The sequence below is a fragment of the Falco rusticolus genome, chromosome 1 (assembly GCF_015220075.1).
Source record: "Falco rusticolus isolate bFalRus1 chromosome 1, bFalRus1.pri, whole genome shotgun sequence".
In the NCBI taxonomy this organism is placed as follows: Eukaryota; Metazoa; Chordata; class Aves; order Falconiformes; family Falconidae; genus Falco; species Falco rusticolus.
Genome location: NC_051187.1, coordinates 54,736,949 through 54,758,068, shown reverse-complemented (window position 1 = coordinate 54,758,068; position 21,120 = coordinate 54,736,949).

The following is a 21,120-nucleotide window of genomic DNA, read 5'->3' as shown; positions in this document are numbered from 1 at the left end:
AAACAAAACAGCATCTGAACACAGTAGGACAAACAAACACTCCAGGACAAACAAAAGAGCATCTGAACACAGTAACTGCAAAATTATTCTGGAACTTGGAGAAAAGGTTCTGGATTCCCCTCCCATGAATACCTGGTGCCATTATCTTCATCCAGAGGAGACAGCCACAGAGTTGATGGGTGGCCACAGGCACTGAGTATCAGAAAGGTCATGCAGAATCACCATGGCTGTGAGTGGATAGTTGTAGCCCTCTCTGGTTCTCAAGTCAGGAGATGAGATCTGAAAACGTGAAAAAGAAGTTTAAAAAGAGGCATCACCTATGAAAGACATTGATACTTCTGACCTCACTGATCACAATCTCTTTAATTAGTGTTAGAAGGAAAAACATTTGTTAAAAAGAACACAGAAGTAGGTCCTTCCCTCCCCACCTAACCCCCCGCCCCACCCCTCACCTTCTCCTCTGTTCCCCCTACTTATAATTTTTTGGAAGGAGAAAATCAGTTTTGGATGAAAACTGCCATAGGCCTTGTTGGTCAAAATGAGAGAAGAAGGACGTAGAGCGCCTGCATTAGTAATGGACGCTAAACTCTGTTCTGTCACACTCGCAGACAGCCTTTACTTCAGCATAGCTGCTGCAGATTTGCATTAGAGTAAGAGACAAGAAATGAGCTCAAATGATGAGCACAGAGAAAAAAAGCAACTTTGTTCCTCTTTGAGAGGAGTACCTTAACTACTACTCCAAAGCAAATGTCCCAGTCTCCGCAGCCTCAAAGCCACCAGTCTGGACAGAAGAGAGGTTCCACAATTTCCCCTTCTCCTCAAACACTCAGCCATCCATTTAAATTAGTCACTATATTCAAAGCTGAACAATAATGTTTCAAGACATCTAGGCCTACACATCTACACTTCATCAGCAAACGACAGAAGGAAAGAAAATAGCTCTGCATTATCAAGGAATATTTTGCTGAAATAAATTGAAATTTAAATTTGGAAAAGACAAGCATTTACAAAAAACTGCATATGTTTGAAAATACATGGTGTTGGCAGAAGACTGTTTTATGTATTTCAGTTACTTGTTTTACTCAATGAAGCATTCCAGTCAATTAGAAGAAGGCCTAAGAAATCCCACCCATGTCATAAACAATCACAGATGATAAAAAGCTTCAGAGCAAATCTTCTGTTTCTTATTCATCATCCTCACATTCAGGTCCAGTTGCAGACAGTGGAATGTAATTCTGCAGGTCTTTTGCTGTCTTCTGTAGCATTTATTGTAAATTATTTTGGAAAGGGATACTTGGATTTTAGTTTTAACATTTTAGATTTTCAATGAAGCATTTGATAGGCACACTCAGTCATAAAGTCATTGTAAACCTGCAAGTTGTTAGCTGAGAATTAAACACATGAGAGGTGTTTCCTTATGCAACTGGACAAGTCTCCTTTCACAAAGATTTTGAATGTATTTTCTCAGTTCCCATGTTGAAATCAGGCATACCAGCTTTCACCCATGTTATCTCTAGGCCTATAGCACTTAAGTCATCATATAACATCCAGTGAAAAATGTTAGCTTTGGCAAGACTAGTATGTCTATACGCATACTTTACAAGACACTAAAGTGGATCTGAACAGGTAGTAAGTAAAGCAAGAACGCTGGAGGCTCGGTATTACTGGGAATGTATTTGCAAATGTTTAAGGATTCAGGGCTCAAAACGAGATCTTTAAGAATCAAAGGCAGATGTTTTCCTTCCTAAAAGCCAACAGAAACACCAAATTACTGACAGATTATATCCTTGAAAGCCATGACAACTGTTCACCAGGAGTGCAGCAACAAGAGGAAATAGGTTAACAAGTTTGCACATCAGTCAGTCTCAAAAGTACTATCTATTAATTCTTGGGATTAAATTCAGATACTTCTCAGTGGAGATAATACTACTGAAAATTTCCTAAAACACTTTTGGAAATCTACACATTTTGTTTGGAAAGGCCACCCTTAATGCAGAGTGAGGCAACCATGCCTGCAGTTTGTGAAAAGCAGCTCACCAAAGAAGTGCTTTTTTTTACACTCAGGTGCTTTCCATAATAAGCTTTCTTAAGAAGAAAAGTCAAATGATACTTTAGTTGAATTTTGCAAAAACATAACGTTTCTAGTACTTTGCTTTGTATGAGAAATGTCTTCCAGAGAGGAAAAAAAGTTCTCACTTCTTATTAGTTGTCAGGAAATCTGAAAAGGTCAGAACCTCAGCCATAATTATGGGTTGTCTGGCCAAGCATGTTGATGCTGCAGGCTGCAGGCTGCAGGCTGCAGGCTGCATTGCAGTCCCAGATAGAGATAAAGCCAGCTACTGAGCTCATTCGAATATCAAAAACAATCTAGCCAGAGCCACAAAGACCTCAGCATGATCTCATTTACTCAGTCCGCCTTTGTTTCTAATATGTGTTTGATGTTTTTTACAGTATTCAAAGGAGCACCACAATAATGAGAAATAATATCCCATAGCCTTTTTTCTCCTCATGCTGACATTTTACGGAACACATTGATAATATGACATTATAATTAGAGAACCATTAGGCCCAGTTCTGAATTTCTTACTTGGTTTCTGGTCAGGACAGCAGAACAAATTCTGATGTCTGAGGCGTAATGAATCCAATCCAGAGTTGGTTTTTTTTTTTAAATATGCTGAACACAAAAACAAGAACAACAAAAGGTTGTGTTGCAAAGGGCTGGCACAAAACTTGATTCCTTTCTCCAGGAATATATACATTAAAACATATGCAAAAGCACATGCACGTCACTCAGTTATTCAAGAAACTTTGATGTTTATTTGACTCATCTGGAAACAATAACATGAGAGGAAACTTGGTTAAAAACAATGCTTTCCTTCTGCTCATTCTTTCCACGTATCCCTTCTGCCAAAAGAACAGGTGCCACTGCTCTCCCGGGTGCCAGTGAAAAGCTGGGCTCTGCAGAAATAGTACTTCCCAGAAACGACCGGCTAAGCCTTGAGTCAGAAAATGGTTATCTGGCAGGAAGCCTTCCAAAACCAGGGGCACAAATGTGGAAAATTTTAAAGGATAAAAAGGTAAAAAAAAACATATGCTGGTGTAGCCTGTGATGAAACCCATATTTAAATGTGTGCTTTAGTTGTAGCAATAATGTAGTTGGGCTTAAAGGTGCACAACACACTCAGCACACTCATTATCAGTAGGGCAGGAACAATTGCTCCCCAGCCTATTTCTGCCCAGGTGAGATTCTTGATGGATAAAGGACCCCTGCAAGGTTGTCCTGGCCTCACACAGATACTATCATCAGCTGACTGGCAGGAACTCCCTGATGGAAAACTGTGGTTCCTGCTCTACAGTTCACTCAGATGTATTTATTACTGGATATGACACTTTTTTGTAGATGCTTAAGATATGTTTCCATAACATAGTATGTCTTCCTAAGACATATTTTTTACATAGCTTGAGATAGTCAATAGCCCAGAGAATGGTCATGTAGGATCATGGGTAGCTGCATTACAGTAATTCACTGGACAGCAGTTCAGGGAGTCTCACGTGACCTCAGTGAAGAAACTGTCAGAAAGACGTCTGTGATGGAAACTGCCATGACCATCTAGATAGTGAATGACCAAGCTGTTAGTGGCATTCCCTATGTGAGTATTAACCTTTGCAGATGATCCGAATAAATCAGTTTCACTAACAGTCTCTGCATAGGAATCTGTGCAGCATGCCAGTAGGGGAAAGAAACAAGCTCAGACAGGATATGACCCAGATAGTGTAAGATACAGAATAGCAGGAGTCTTCCTAGTAGTAGGAGGAAGGCTGTTCAGCAGTTTGAGCTTTAGCTTGAGTCTTAGGAGACAGATTTAATTCCCTGCTCCAGCTATTTCCTTCCTATAGGGTTTCTGGAAATTTTCGAGATAATAAACCGCTAAGTACCTTTAGTATTGGATGCTTAGTTTTCCTGTAACTCAGTTCTTCATTTGTACATTGAATATTGTAGTGCTTCTTTATTTCACAGGAGTGTTATGAAGGGCAAGTGCACCGAAGATGGTTAGTTGCTCAGATGCTGCAATGGTGAGGGCCATGTCAACCTCTGGCTCAATCTTGTTGATGTGGTGCCTGGCTGTGTGACTAGAACCAATCCCTCCACCTCTTATACCTCATTTCTTCTTTAGAATTTGAAGAATATTTTTCTACCTCCTTTCCAAAGTATATTAAAGCAGCATTCATTAATGTCAAAAGGTGATGAGAAAAATAATGATGAACAGCTTCTCAAAGTTTATAAATAAACAAAACATACTCTTGTTATCAGGATCTGTGATAGCTTTGCTATGAAAGGAGACTGTAGACAGCCAGAGAAAAAGCCTGAACTAAACACCAAAGGAATTAATGGATTTATGTTTAGGTTCCTTGATATCATGCTGATAAAGGAATAAGGTAGTTTAAGAAAAAGGTAAGACTTATGCTGCTCAGTATAAGATCAAGACCTTCTGTGCTTGCAGAAGAACAGAACTTTAGGAACCTGGGGAAATCCTGGCCTTACTATTTTGGCAGTTTAGAATATCTGAAATATTTTAATCTTGAATTATAATTAAATTCTTTTTGAATAAAATTCTATACTCTTCAATATTTCTCCAGATCTTTAAGTCCCTTTACACTTTGACTTCTACAATCCAAAGCTTACAAAAGTATTTAGACATTTAGAAATTGCAGAGAAATGATCACAGAATTTTCATTTCCTTGTAAAAAGATAATGTGCTAAATCCTACCTGAATCTGCATTTACATTCTAGTCAATGCCTGACCATTAGTTGCATAGCTCAATGCCCTAAAAATGCCATTTACATGCATTAGAAAATTTTACCCAGATCATATTGCTATGATTTATTTTGTTCCTCCCTTATCAGTAACAGATGAGCAACTACTGAGAGAATTTCATACAGTATCAGTCATCTGGAAGTACTTTGGTATTGGTTTTTACTAGAGCTTCAATAATTGAGGCTTATTACTTGTGACTTATCATTTATTTGTGTAGCAGTGGTAATGCAAGGCTATACATTATCCAAATGAAATACTTACATAAAAAGAAAAATGAAACCCCACAGCTTTTTTATATTTCTGTTTCAGTCACAGTGGTTGATCTACTTTATTAGAGAAAACTGTAGATTACATCTGCTATAACAGGTAGAACTTCCACCAACCCATCACATCTTCACTTGAAAGTCACCTGACTGCTGTGCCAAAATGTAAAAATCCTTTAAAAAAAAAAAAGATGTAAAGTAATAGCTATTAGTCTTTATACATCTGATGCATCACTGTGCCAGCCACTTTCCATTAATAGGCAATCCTAAAGAGATGATATAAAATGTTACATAGATGAGAAAAGCTTGGTACGCTGTCCAAAAGAAATTGCTGATTTGGGAACTTAATTCCCTCTTCTCTGGAAGGACAGTAGAAAGATTACTGATGTCACTAAATCAAACTCTATGTTAATGATCTGTATGAGACCAAGGTGAGGGTCAAGCCTATCATTTCTGCAAATTTAAGTTTCCTTTTAACTAGAACCATCTTCATAGAAATTGGGCCATCCATTCCATCATCAAGCTGCTGTAAGATGCTTACGGTTGATGTGTTTGGCAAGCAAAATGATTTGTGACAGGTAAAAAAAGCACATGACACTTAAAAGAAAATACAGAGCCAAGAGATTCATTCACAGATTGTTTTTATGACAACCTTTTCACATTCATTTCCTACTTAATCAGTGGAAGTACGTGTTACTGAACAGCAACGATGATCAGCGTGCCTGGGACAATCACCTATGAAGTTGTTTCATGACTGATGTTCTAGGTCAAAGTAAGGAAACCATGAGATGTCATCATTATAATTAAAATGTTTCAGTTCGGACATACTTACTGTCAAACTAAAGACCAAGATCAGGAAGCAAAAATAAAAATACTTATTTAAATGTGCAAAACTATCAGGTAAATGCACAGATCACTGTGTAGTAAGATACTGTTATTTTGCTGTTTTGCAGATAAATATGTAAATGAGTTCCTTTTCTGGCGGACAAATCTCAGTGATTCTGTGCTTTGGAGATAAAGATCATTACATGTTTTATCAGTATTGACTCATAAAAGCCAATAGCTGAGAACTATCACATTTTCTATTAACATTGTGCAGTTTTTCTTTTTTATATAATCCATGCATGGATCCAAATTGACATTTTTAACGTCACCTCAGAATTGAGAATATGCTTAAACTAATATATTTTTCAGAATGTTCCCAAATGTCTAGTTATTAATACTCTTTATATGCATATTTGACTTTATGAAGTTAAATCACATCTTCCCGGAATCTATCCAGGATGTTTGCCAAGGACTGTGTGGACATCAAGGACAACATGACTCACAAGAAGTGCATCCAATAGCTAAGAGCTCTCAGAAACAATGTTGATTCCGAGTGAATTAAAGTTTGTCTTAAGACAAAAATCTGCCACAGACTTAGCCTATGCCACTGCTATGCCAATTAAAAAAAAAGGGGAAATTGTATTTATTTTTGGAATTTGTATTTATTTTCATGCAACGTATGGGATTTTCTGCTACAAAAAGTCAAAATGACAAAATTCAGCAACACATGTCATAAATCAAGATAAATAATCAATGATCTCTAAACTGGCTTTGAAATCATCAGAATGGATAGTAAGCTATTTTCTAGTCTTGGACATTGCCATACATCAGGAATTCCAATTTAGCTAAAACTTGCCTTGTAATATTCCTGTGCTATTTGGGACATTCCCAAAACAAATTGATATATTCTTTATTTTTTTCTTTATAAACATAAGCACAGAATGAAAATGTGAAGAGAGAAAATACCAACCAGTTTATATATTCATGACTATCTCAGTCATGTTATATTGGTTGTTCCTTGGCGTACTGGTCCAGAATGGTTTTAAATCTCAAACAACGTATTTTACAGCTGAAATTCTAAGGTCAGCTATTGAGATAGGCCCTTACAACATAACAATCAGGGGATATTTTCTGTCTGAAGAGGAAATATTCACTAAGCATACTTTAAAACTTCGAGCTTGCAGTAGCTGTTTCTAACATCTCATAATCTCCAGTATATGAAAAATACTTTGCCATTATGTTGTGCTAAGGTTATAGGTCCATGAATCTTCAATGGTTTTTAGTACAAACTGATTAGCCTTGGACAAAAATCTGGCAAGGTAAAGAAAAAGTCAGTGGGGTTCTCATTGAAAGTATTTTATTGAAGACAATCCATAGCTTTTCACCCCTTTCGAACTTGCATCACTTCAGCTATTCATCAAATTTCACTGGGGAATTTTATTCCTCAGAGCCTCTTGAGTCCTTCTTTCATGTCTCAGGCAGTCATTTGCAAAGACTTGATAATCTAGGGCCAAGTTGTTCCGTGGTTTTCGCTAACTTCACTATAAAGACTGCTAATGTGGACAGTTTTTATAAACTAACTGGACACACTGAATTAAATGCATGTATGCAAACCTCATACATGTATAATAATGTATTCTGAGTATTATGAGATATAATTAATGGGCAAACTGAAAACATAAGCAATGGCACATTGGAGTTGTAATGCAGAGATAGAAACTGCCATTTAAACATTTAATATCTACTGTCACATACAGTAACTTTTTGCTAGGAAGGTGAAGGATTTAAACTGTTTCATTCACATGTTGTATTTCCTTTGACAGTAACAAGATATTGCTGAAATTATTAATATGTTCCATTGTGGGGGAAAAAAAAAAAATGTTGTCTGTCTATTATATCAGGAACTTCATTTTCTCTCAATTTCCCTGCTACTTCCCAAGACTAATACCCCAGGGCCATTTTTCAGAAGGTCTGAACACTTACAACTCACACTGACTTCAGCTATAATTCTGTTCTGAACACTTCTAAAAACCAGGCCTGCAGCACAATGGTTCTTGCTCCTCTGGAAATACACACAGGGTTTTCTAATGTTCACACAAAATCTCTGATTTTACAGTATCAGCCTAAAGATTTAAACATGAAATCTGTTTATTATAATAATACCTGTCTCTGAAAGATGAGACCATGCTGCCCACATTTGAATCTATCCCTCCAAGGAGTTTATGAGTTTCATATTAGGGGTGGAGATAATTACGCTAGGTTTAGAGATAAAACACTAAATAGAAAAATTGAACCATAAGTACTTGATAGCCCTGATGCAATTTAAAAAAAAGCCTCCTATTCAGCTGTGATAATATAAGCAATTGCACTCAGTGTCTGGGGTTCGGAAAATGCTCATCAGAACATTTTCCCTTTTGTTCTTTAAAGCATACTCACTCACTTAACCTATTATTTTTCTGTCTATTTCCTTAAAGAAGTTAAATATCAGATGTAACTTTCAATTGCTTCATTGCAATGCATGTTAGTATTTATAGGAGAGCAGAAGAGGTATCTGAGTTAAAGGGTGGGGACACGGATGTGGGGGGGGGAAAAACCAAGAGAGATGTTCTATTGAAATTAAACCTGTCTGTTGGTGTCTTACAGAAACAATTAAATAAACAATGAAAAGAAAAATATCTCTAGGGAAATACTTCTCTCCTGGAAAGCTGTTTGAGCATTATGGACTGTTCTTTCTTCCCCTGTTCTTTCCTTCCCCAGACTCAAGCTGCCTATTAAACTAATAGAGCTATAAAATAAAGTGATTGTGTTTGAACAGGTTGTGTGTGGACTGCAGGGTACACACTGCCATCACACCACACTGAATCTGAATCTGCTGTTGCATGGAAAAGTTCATAATGCTCCCCTCTTCCACATTACTCCAACATGATGTATCGTTCTAGAGAGACAATGTCAGACTCTGGCAGTGGAAAATGCAGAATTATAGGAAGAAGTAATCATATTGAGATGATTACCAAAAAAATATAGTTTTGAAAGGTAAGAAAATGGAAAATGCAGGGAAAAAAGATTTGAATCAATATAATGGTTTTTAAAATTTAATAAACTGGCACCTCTTTGAACAGTTGAGCCATTATATTCATTCATTTTTCTGTTGCTTGCACATTCAGATTACCCATGAGCCTGCACTGCCTTTATTTTTGGCAGCAATGTTAAACCAATCAGGTATTTGTTCCTTTAAGAGGCTTACATTTTGTCTCAGCTATGATTACACTCTATCATACTGTATCACATGTTCCTGGTGTTGCATCCCTCTTGGCAAGCTGAGGATGCTGCCATTTAGCTAGTTTCAAATAAGAAGTAAACCTGCTAAAGCTTTTAATTTGGTGCTTGACTATTTACATGACATTATCATGTAGTAGCTCTGTAACACAATTTTAAAACCTATTTTAATGCAAATTAAGGCTATTACCTAATACCTAGACATGTTCAACTCAAATAGTATTATTCAGGTTGGAGATTTGATTATTGTGCTTATTATCTACCTCTCATTGCTAGGCTCGTATGTATTTTCATTTGACCTTTTTTGTTTAATTTTTCTGGACTTCAAGGGAAAATACCATATTTAATTATGTGAATGGGGATTTTATTATCATTAATAATGTCTTTTTGGTGAGCTATTGTAAAATATTCACTCACATGAATCTCTGTGGAAGTGGCGCTCTCTTTAGTACACTAGCAAATTTGACATTTACTTACTAAAACAAATATATAAAAATGGAATAACAGCAGCATGCTGTTTGCTTTGGATGTTTCACTGTGTTTGGTCAGTTACCCATTTTTACATGCAACTGCATTTTCTTCCTTACATTCAGAAGCCGCTGACCTCACTGAAATTCTCAATGACATTTAGAAAAATGATAAACATGGTTTTCAGTGGAATAACAAACATCCTGGAAAAAATTCTAACAAAACTGACATGTAGGTCCTCAGCCACTTGACATTGTCTCTTTAACAACTATTCTTTATGATAGACTGTCTCAAAACTGTATAATTACTCCAGTTAATGAATAAATTGTCCTCATTAAGAATCAGGATTTGTAGCATGAAAGCCAGCTAAATAGAAACATCGAAGTTTAGGCTTATTGGCTTTGACATAGAACAATCATTACAATTTCACTGTATAGTCATCAGAACAGCTCTCCCTGCAACGATCCCTTGCAGCAGTGATTTCTGGAGGGCTTAATCACATACCTCCAGAGCAGTAAAAGAGTCAAAACAGTTGTGCAGCTATTGGTTCCACAACCAAAAATATTTTTTTAGGGTGCTAAACACATCCTTTACTGCCAATTAATCTGAGATGGTGTTACCTGAGAAAAGAAGTCCTGCCCAAGGATGATTAAAATGTAAAGCCATGTATCTCCACAGTTTAGTAGTTTTATATGTGTTTTATAGTGTAATGCAAGTCAAAATTCAGCATGTGGTTTTCATCTACAAACCTCTGCTGTTACAGAATCCTGGTTAACTCCTTCTAAGACCAAATGGTAAACAATCTCTTTACAATCCCTTCTGGAACATTTCTGCAAAGGACATCTCATTATATTAAGCCAACTTGGCAGAGGCATAGATATTGTTGAGCATTTATTAAAGTGGTTCCTACATTGCTATAGCTGTGCAAAATCTAATTAGAATGGAAGCCAATGTATATAGCCTTATAAATAAAATAAAGTCTTTGCAGTAGAGACCTGCTGTCTTTGCACATAATCAGAGCGATCATCTATACAGCAGATGGCTACTTAGCCAGTTGGCTAAGGGTTACAGTACATTTACATTTGTAAAAATGGCTGAGAGTTTGTTAAAATCCTTTCAATTAACTGATTTTCCATGATGTACTTGTCCAATAACATAACTTTAAAGACAGTTTATTAGCTAATTGGAAAGATCAAATAGGAAATCAAACTGGCTAATTAAGGTGCTGTTGTAATAACACCTTTTTATCTGTTTCCATTTAATATTCCTTGATTTTTTACTATCCTGAAAAAATAATGACACTTCACTGAACATAAAGCTTAACTGCACTGCTGCTCTGGATAATCTTCCAGACATTTAACAGCTTTTTAGCCATATGGACAATGCATATACAGTTAGAAAACAGCTTTTACCCAGATACATATGAATTTACAGGGAAATAAAACGGAAATATGTATCTTTGGAAGGTAAGGGCAAGCATCTGGTAGTCTCAGAAAATACATAATTGCTTATTTTTAAATCAGATACATTGGAGGTGATCTTCAAATAACAACAGTAAAAAATAACACTAAGCATAGACTCCTGCATTTATATTCTCTCTATATGTAAACACACAGAGAGTACAGGAAGGTTATAGACAGCTCTATTATGAACCGGTTTCAGCACTGCAGTTAAAAAGGACTCTATCTTTTGATACACATAAAAATTACAGTGTATCCTTCCCAAAATTACCACACTGACTTATTAGGAAATAAATTTGTACAGAATGAATCCAAAATCTGCTAATTCTTTTAGGAATTACAATTAATTAAAATGTATTAATTTAAGATACTTAACACCCAATGCCAGACTAATCTTAGTAATAATAACAATGAAGCTTCAGGCTTCTGATACAGTTAAAATAGAGAAAAGTTATAGATAGGCTACATTTCAATTTTTCGGTTAAGCTCTTTTTTACTCTTATTCTTTGTTGTTCATTGTAACAAAAAAATATTTATTCATTGCACTCTGAAGGATAAATAGTTGACTCCAAATCATACTGTGAAGAACAGCCTCCTCTAAAGCTCTTCTCTTTCTCCTCTAAAGTCAAATCAAAGCTGAGCTCCACTTCTGGCCGCTCTGAGAGAGTGGATGGCAGCCTCCGCACCCTCACAGCTGAGGGGACCACTGTATTCCCTGGGTGTGTCTCGGGGTTAAATTCACACTGAGCTTTCAGCTCAGCATCGCAGTTAAATTAAACCCAAGACCACACAGAAAAAAAAAAACCCACCTTACAATGTAGTAATATATCTCCTAGTTGTCTCCACTTCTAAACATGGTGAGTACATATATAGGTGCAATTCCTTGGCTTTAAAGTGTAACGCGTATCTTAAATTGCTTTGTAGTGCCATTTTGTGGCAAATGTGCAGCATATAAGATTATGATTTCTTTCTGGGAAGGTCTTGGAGTTGTGTGCAGCAGCCTGGTGTTCTGTAGGTAGACTGTCATGCTTGTCAGATGCTGGGGTAAGGTATGTGGATACACAGCGTGTAGATTATACACCACACCATGCTTTAGATTGCTCTTGGTCTGTGCTCCACTGAAAAGTACCGATAGATACAGGTTTTGACAATACAAGGCACCGCTGACTGATCACTCTGAAAATAATCCTTTCTTGTGCAAGGAACCATTTTTAAAATGATAACTGCAAAGATGGACCATTCATTTCAAATCTATGATTTCTGAATAGCTATACACTGAACCTTATTATCACGCCTCAGGTGAAGGAGGGGGAGAGGTCACTGTACACACACTTGCAAAAATGAGTGAAGCTGCTGATAGAAGCAGAAGAGTGTTTGCAGGGGAAATTCAGGGATGCAAAAAAAATTGTGTATTTGTAGGGATATGATTGCAGAGGTATATGTTCAGGTATAAAAATTAAAGACAACCAGAAGAGGCAAAACCCAGGATCATTTTAAAGCACAGGAGAAAGTGAAAAAACTAGCTGGCAAAATGCAGGATTTCTCAATACAGTTAAAACAGCTAGTTTCCACTGGCAGCTTTGTGCAGGGATAACAAAATTCAAATGCATTGTGGAAGCCACAATGCTAAACAGTTGATGAAGGATTGATACTTCTTATTTCAAATTACAGTGGTCACACTGTGTTTGGTTTTCCATTTATTTTTTGCTTAGGGACACCATTTTTCACCTAGGAAGAATCAAAGAATCTCCCCCCCTGCTAAAGTAAAAGGTAGGGTGAATGTACATATTCATGATTTCAGTAAAATACACTACTGGGATGTTTTAAGTGTTATTAAACATGCGTAATGACCTCAAAAGTTAATCATTAAGACTAATCTCAGTAGCCCTCCAAAGAGATCAAGTTAGAAATGTGTTGTAAAGTTTCTGAAATTATTTGGTACTGAAATGAATTCTTCAAATGAGGAAGAATAAAGAATTTGTGATTCTTCACAAATGAATTATGAAATTCTTCATCAATGGTACTGTACAGAAGCAACATTTTTATATTATTTTTTGCCTAAATTGTATGTTTCCTTATGTAATTTTCCAGTGTTTATATTCTTTTTCGTTCAATAGACATATTTAACTCTTGGTGATGCTCTTTTCTGGTAATAAATGATAAATGAGAATGGAGAACATCCCACTCACCTGCAGTGAAACAGCAATTTTCACATTTTTCAAGGCAAATAAAGTTTAAATAATACTAAAATCTTTTTCCCTCAAATCCCAGATGATTTTTTTTAATTGGACTTGATCTGTTCTTTTTTAGGTTCTAAAACACTTGAATAACTTCCTTTCTCTGCCTACCAGCCTAAAACAGGCATTTGTTTTAGACTTGAAACTAGGTCAGGAACTGACAAAATACAATGATAGTTACTCTTTTAGCAAAGTCAGCTCAAATATTTTTTAGCTGCTGGGGATCCTTCTTTGCTGAGGGCCACTGTGCTTTCACTTTCTGTATGCAGTGGTGCTGGGTGCAGTGCTGGTGTATGAGTCCCTGCCATCCTGGCTTAGTGCAAGGGGAAAACAACTCAGAGAGCTGTTACAGAGGTGATGCATGGTCTGGTTCTGGTAGGGTTGGGAGAGCTTCCCCATGGAAAAGCAGCCCCTTCCGTGTAGTATTTTCAGCCAGCAGCAAAGGAGGAAAATACTGGGAAATCCAAAAGAAAACTTACTCAAGTCTCTGCCCTCCCTCAAATTAATCTTTCCATGCATGCCTAACTCAGATCAAACCTGCTTCTAAATCACCTTTCCACATTTCCTCCCTCACTATTTCTAAAGAGATTCCTCACCTCTGTGAATCTCAGTGGAGATCAAACTGCAAATCATCACAGCTATTCCAGATCGATCTTCATTTGCCAGCTTTCTTCAACTCGGCTACTGCTTAAAGTAAAACACTTTAGGTATTGCTGGAAAAAGAATTATTTGTAAAGATTAATTTTTAGCTGTGCTTTGTCCATCAAAGTGAGCAGGCTATCTGTAATATTTCTTTCTATGCTACCATGCAAAAGTTTTTAATATATCAAGTTGAGATTTACTCAAAACATTTTTAAATCTAAAAGCCTGTCATAATTCCTAACTTCAGTCAGTGAATTAAAATAATTAATAGACTAGTCATTTCTCATGTTTCACAGATTAATGATAAACAACTTGTAGTATTTCATATCTTTTTATAGTTGCCCACATGAGCAAACAACTGAGGCATTAGTGCCTCATAATATCTTAAAAACTATTACTTGCTATTTATCAATGGCTCTTTCATTAAACCAGCCTTCTGTCTTGTTAATGCCATGGTCTTTTTTAAGATCTTGATATCATTAGAATATGACACTGCAAAAGAAAATCTTTGATGCTTTTAAATACCAGAGGAATAAATACATATTTATAGTGGTGATGTTAGGATACAAAACTTTCTTCTGCTTATAAGACCTTGAGCTCGCCATAAGACACATACAAATATAAACAGAACGTCATTGAGTGCAACCTGAAATTCCAATAATAAAACTGGAAAGTTTCATCTCCTGTAAAGGTGATTTATTTAATATTTTGGAATATTCTTGTCATCTAAGACAATATTATAGTATGCATGGTGTATACATACTACAGATTTTGCCTGAATACAGGAAAATACTCTGCCTTTGAAGTATAGAAATTCCCTGAACATATTAATTATCACCAAAACCACAACCTGCAAGGCTTTCATCCTGACAAGATGTTTATTGAGTAAATGTAGTTTGGAGCATTTAAAATTGTATATGCATTAGAAAAACGTTTGTTTGTTTGTTTGTTTGTTTGTTTGTTTTTTCTGGCATTTCTAGCAGATTGTATGATAGTTTTCATGATTACTCTAGCATGAAATCACATATATCCCATTTTGAATGTCATGTGTCAAATGCCTAATAATCTGATCCAATATGTGTTGAAACTAATATGAAGATTTTTATTAATTTCACTGAACATTAAACATGATTCAATATGAAAAACAGGAGTCAAACCAATTTTTACATTTGCAGAATATCAAAGTTTGAATGACATGGTGAATTGTGACTATAAAATTATTTACTTTTCCTGTTTTTCCATCACCTCTGTGTTAAGCAACATACAGAAACAAAACAACAAAAGAAGTAGAAGACAGTTCTTATTCATCTTAGAAATAAGATCTCCCTTTTCTTAGCTATTTCATGTGGATTTATGTAATTCAGATTTTTAACGCAAAGTCCTGCCTGTAGGTCTTGGTATTGTATGTCTATGACCTCAAGCCATTAAGAGGTATCATATAGCTACTGTGCATTGTAAAGTTATGAGAACCCATTAGAAGGAAACAAAATATATACTGCTGTAATTGATTGAAATGTGATGATCTTGCTACATTAAATATGAAGCAAAAAATCAAAACCAGAGACAGAAATAATGATAATGCTGGGGGTAGGAGGTGGGGAGGGGAGGAAGTTTACCAGTTATCAATACTGCACTGTTAAAGTATTTTAAAGTGTGTTTCAAGTTATTCACACACAGCTTCAACCATGTTTTTATTGAAAAATTGCAAAGCCTCAAATGGTTTCAAGAAAGGCAGAGTCAAATCTGCTTTTCTTCAGGAACATTAGCCCATCATTTCCCGTAGGTTCCTGCTGCAAGCACCACTTTGTTTTGTACACTGAATATTCTGGCTGAGTGACTTGGGGACAACTTCAAATTGGAGGACTAAAACCTGTGTGTATGTTAACTTTTAGTTTTGATTAACATTTCTAAGTTAGATTACGCAATTTGGCACTCTAGCACAGGAAAGTTCAAATCAACGTGTTTCACAAGATACAGTTCAAGGACTTCTAGGGCAGAGGAGAGAGAAGTCAGGATAATTTCCATTATTTCTGTCAGTTTATAGAGCTATCTATGATTAAAAAATATTAAAACCAATGCTAACATTTACGTTGAACAATGCTATTGCTTATCCATCAAATCTGGGGTACCTTTTCTGCTAAAGGCTGCAGAAGTTAAACTGAAAGAAAAGACTGACTTCAAAAGAGAGGAGAAATGTGGTAAAAAGGAAGGATGTGTAGCAAACAGAACAGTTGCATGAGCAACACCAATGCTGAGATCTGCTTCGAACCTCTAACAACAGGGCAGAACATCCTCAACCTGACAGTAAAAAGACTACTTTACTAACTTGATCCCTATATATTTTTTATTCTATCTGGGTGTCAAACTGTATTCCTTGTATGTATCATATCTAGAAAGAATTTATTGTGAAAAAAAAAAATCGCCTCCTCCAGACAACCACATTTTCATTTACTTCAGTTTCTATCAGTAAAACCCATAAAACATGTATTGGTTTTCAAATTAGCTAATTAAAACATATAATATAATCTTTCCCCTTTTTTTACAAGTAGATGCAGTTTATGCTTCTTAATTATTCTGGTTTTCTAAAAATAAGAGAAAGATAAAATGTATTGTTCCTTCCTATCTAAATAAGTCTGAGATTGAATGCGAACACATCACTGAACAGTCAAACTAGACTGGCTTCCTATGAGTAGACAGCAATATTGCAGCAATTTATAGTCCTTTCAGATGCTTTTCAGTTTTTGGTTAATAATAAGATAGTCCTTATTCGGCATTTGAGGAAATGGAGATATGGTGATGATGTGACACTGAAGAGTTGAACCTCCAGAGCTTTGCAGGAAGTTGTTTTTTTTGTGTGTGTGTATTGCTCTCCACATAAATGCCATAATATTTAGGCTGCAATTAAGAAATGCACATTTTTGTTGCAAACATAAACATTATTTATCATCCTGACTGTTTGACCATCTTTCATCTGGATGCTCAGCATGCTGCACATGGCTTCTTCATATCCACGTTCATTACAGAAAGTATTATAAAAAATAATATAAAGTACTAAAAAAGCATTATATAAGTATTATTATAAAGTAAGAAACAGCTTTCAGAAAAGATGAGTAAGCAGTTTGACTGATCCTACTCACAGCCTGGGGCCTTCCCTGCTACCTGAGTAAGAGACAAGAACTCTAATCTTGTGTGGATTAGAATAAAATTTAATTACTGTTTAGAAATGCCAATTCCTTCCACATACCATTTGACAGCCAGTAGTTTAGTGATATTGACAACTATCTGTACTCTAGAAATCTTGAGTGAGTTCTCATCTACTGAAAAGGGAGCTGGTGGTATATACGTTTCACAAAGCAAGGTTTGTAACCATTTCTACTCTTTCAACAAAATTTGCACTTTGAATAATGTGCAACAAAACTTCAAGCTAGTCAATGTGAACAAACAGCAGATCAGAACATATTCTAGAGATTCTGGCTGGACTTTTATTGGAAGAAATCTAAAGATTGTAGTTGATAAGAAAAGAAGAAATGACATAAATTAACAAGCAAACAAATAGAGGTCATCCTCACAGATGTTACCTAGCTGATAAAAATTTTACATCCTCTTAAAAGTATATTTTAACAACTTCCCTTACTTGTTTTTTGTTTGTTTGTTTTCCTTCTAGGATGCCACAATTAAATAATGGCTCATTTTTAAAGCCTCCTAATTAAGTCAGCGACAATCTTTTCACCCATATCAAAGAATTGCAAGCTGGGCAGAAGTGACTTACAATTGAGCTTTTAGCATAAGGCTAGCTTTTACTTTTACTAGGGCTAACTTTAATTAGACATATAGGTACTTATGGTATTTGTAGGAAGCACAATACTCCCCAAACGTTCAATCTTGAGTATAGGTGTTTGCTTTTATGCCTTACACTTTGTCTTTCTAGGCTGCTCAGGACATGAAGACTGACCTAATAAACTCCTATTTGAAAGACAAATTCTCCACTTTTTGCAGGCATAAAAGGGTGTGCAGGAACAAAATGTACTTTGAAAGGACAGAGCAGAGACTGGCTTGCAGAATACAATTGGCCAGAAAATCAAAGCTACAATTTTTTGAGAATCTTAGGATACCTGTAAGGGTCCTCTCTTTCTATGATTTTTACAAGTAAAAAAGGAAATTACTTTACAAATGTTTTGTTAAGCTAAAAGTTAAATAGAAAATAATTACCTTTAAAGATAAGGTGGTTTTAGAATAAATTTTGAAAGTGAGAAACCATGAAATTGATCTACAGTGAACCTCAGAAAAAAAGACTTTAAAAACAAAGACATTAACCATGACAGAGCTAAGCAATCTCATCATCTTAAAGACGGATGAACATTTTGACCAGACCAGGGCTAAATGAAATGCTGACCCACACTAAGACAAAGTGGGAAAGATTTTACTACTGCAACTCAGTTTTACATTGGCCTCTAGATCCACAGACAGCATTGCATGGCTCAGTGCCAAATGGCTAGCCATACCTGTAAGCTATCAAGTACAGATGACTTCAACAATACATTTCTCAGAGACCTACTTATCTGAAACAGATAACACAAAAATTGCTCTATCTATCTGAACTGCAGAATGTGAGGTGTTTAATATTGCTTATCTTAACTTAAAGCCCATAAATTCACTGTTTTATGTGTCAATACTCACATTGCAACCCCTCTTCTCAAGTATCCTCATTCACACATGGCCTCCTGCAAAAACATACCTCATCCTCCCAAGACGCGTCTAGTATGATCAGTTACCTCTTACACCTAACAATGGTATATCGTTGTAACTATGGCAACAGTGATTCATCATTCCTCTTCATTCCAAGCTTTCAAGCCATTCATTTATGATTTCTGTTTTTTTTCCGTTGGTCCCTGTAGAAGTCTCTAAGGACTTTTTCCTAAAAATAAGAGTTGGTAGCTGGAAATCTGATATGGGTGTTAATGACTGGAAGGTATAACATAATGGAAAGGGTTAATCCTGTCTCATTAACCAACCTCCAGACATTGTCAGTTTGGCCCAGCTGAAGTGATTGATGACTGGAGAGAAGAGGTTAGTAAACATCCCCCAGGTGTCTGTGTGCAGCATCCTTGCTTACACCCTTTCAAACTTTTCCAGAGATTGGCTGATTTATTGTACAGCTCCAAAAGGGACTTGGAAATCTCTTAATCAAGGGATCCTCTATTACCACAAGAACATCAGTGCCAGTGTCAAGAATGACCACCTTTCTCCACTCTTTGTATCCTGAAGTTTTAAATGTTTTAGAATTTTTTTTTCATAACTGAAATCGGGCACAAAGTAGCAGGCCTGAAGAAAAATACTGCCTGAAAATGTCAAAGAAATTACTTACTTTGACTCAGGATTTTTTGATCAACAGATATTTCCCACATGAGTTCTTTCATGAGAACTTATTAAAGGTAAGCTATGTACTCTTCCATTCCCTGCACATACACAAAGAAACATATTTTAAGAGTTCAAGAGTAAGAAAATAAGGGCAGGACATTCATGGGAGTTCCACAGAATTGGGCAAAGAGACTTGCCTAGAAATCCTTGCCCAAATTAGACCACTGCAAACAGAAGGTTTTTTACATGGACTACAGATCTGCTTTTCTCCAATAGCGTAAGCTCGGTTCGAATCCAAGCAAATGGAACAAAATGTATTCCTCAGTAAGAGCAACCATGATCACTATTCAGAAATTCCTCCCAAAATATTCCTAGAATTTTTAATCCCTGTTTTAAATATGTGAACACTCGCTATCATACAGAAAGATCTCTATATCTTACAGAATGTCCATGTTAGAAAAGTAAACCATAAATTGCCTTCAGCTAGTGTGAAACAACATGTTTTGTATGAAATCAGCATAGCTTATGAAAACTTCCTTTTTTAAAATGCAATGAGACAGAAAGAGGGAGAACCAGTTCAGTTACAAAGTAAACTGGTTTGCACTTTAGAAAGCCCTTGATAATTTCAAAACCTAGGACCTGTGTTTCAAGGACATATCACTAACTATTGAAGCAGAATGAAACATTCTCATTGTAAGGAAAATTTCATGGTAAAAGTATCCTTTGAGTAAATCATACTACATTAGCAGAGTCATTAGTCTTTGACAATTTTCAAGGACAATTCCAAGTGACTTATTTTAGAGGCTGACTTTTTGTTCTTAAATCCAGTATGCAGAGCTATAGAATGACCTGTAAGGTATAGCTTTTATTTCTTTATAATGTAACTGAAATCACCTGTATGCGGAGCTGTTAGAAACCTTAGGCAAACACACTATGTTGTATTTACAATGAAAGTCCCGAAGCTCATTGTCTAACACCACAATCCAGAAACCCTCTATAATACACTTTTAATACTGACGTACACTCATATCATTGCCTTCCTGTGAACACCACCTCGGCTCTGGTGGCACAGCCTGTTGCCTTCCTTACCAAAACCAACACCAAAGCTCTCTCTGAATACGTTAAGTATATTAAAAATTTATTGCAGGGGAGTCACATGAGCTACATCCAAATCTGAAGGTTAAACTATAGCTGACTTTGCTGGACCGCCAGGCACTTTAAGCAGAAAAATCCCTTCAGGTGTTATAGATTATTCCACCTGGGAATAACAAAGAGGTAGCAGATGCTCTCCAGTACTTCAAAGAGGTATTCTCATTGAGGTTATTCACTACAAAATTAGATGTCCTTTTGCACTGAAAGTTATAAAAAGGCTTCCCTACCTTCCTGAATCGGGACCTTAATAATTACGAAAATACACAGATACCCACAACACAAATGACATCAATCCCTCCTGCCAAGGACATTCTGGAATCTACTCTGGCCTCTCTGGGTTTCTAATATATTTCCCTGACAGAAATGATAATGCACAGGTACAGCATTTCTGTTGGTAGCATCAAGAGGGATGAGCCTCTCTAGCCTTAGGCTTTACTTTGCGACAACTTGTAGAGACTATTTGATGAGGAATTAGATACAAAAAATGTCCTCGTCTCAAAAAACTACCTGCTGATTGGAAAGAATGTAGTTACTTGGCTGCAATATTTTCCTTGTATCCTGGTATCCTGCTGCAGAAGGGCAATGCCACATGCCCTTTTTCCCCCCATTTTTTCCTGGAGCT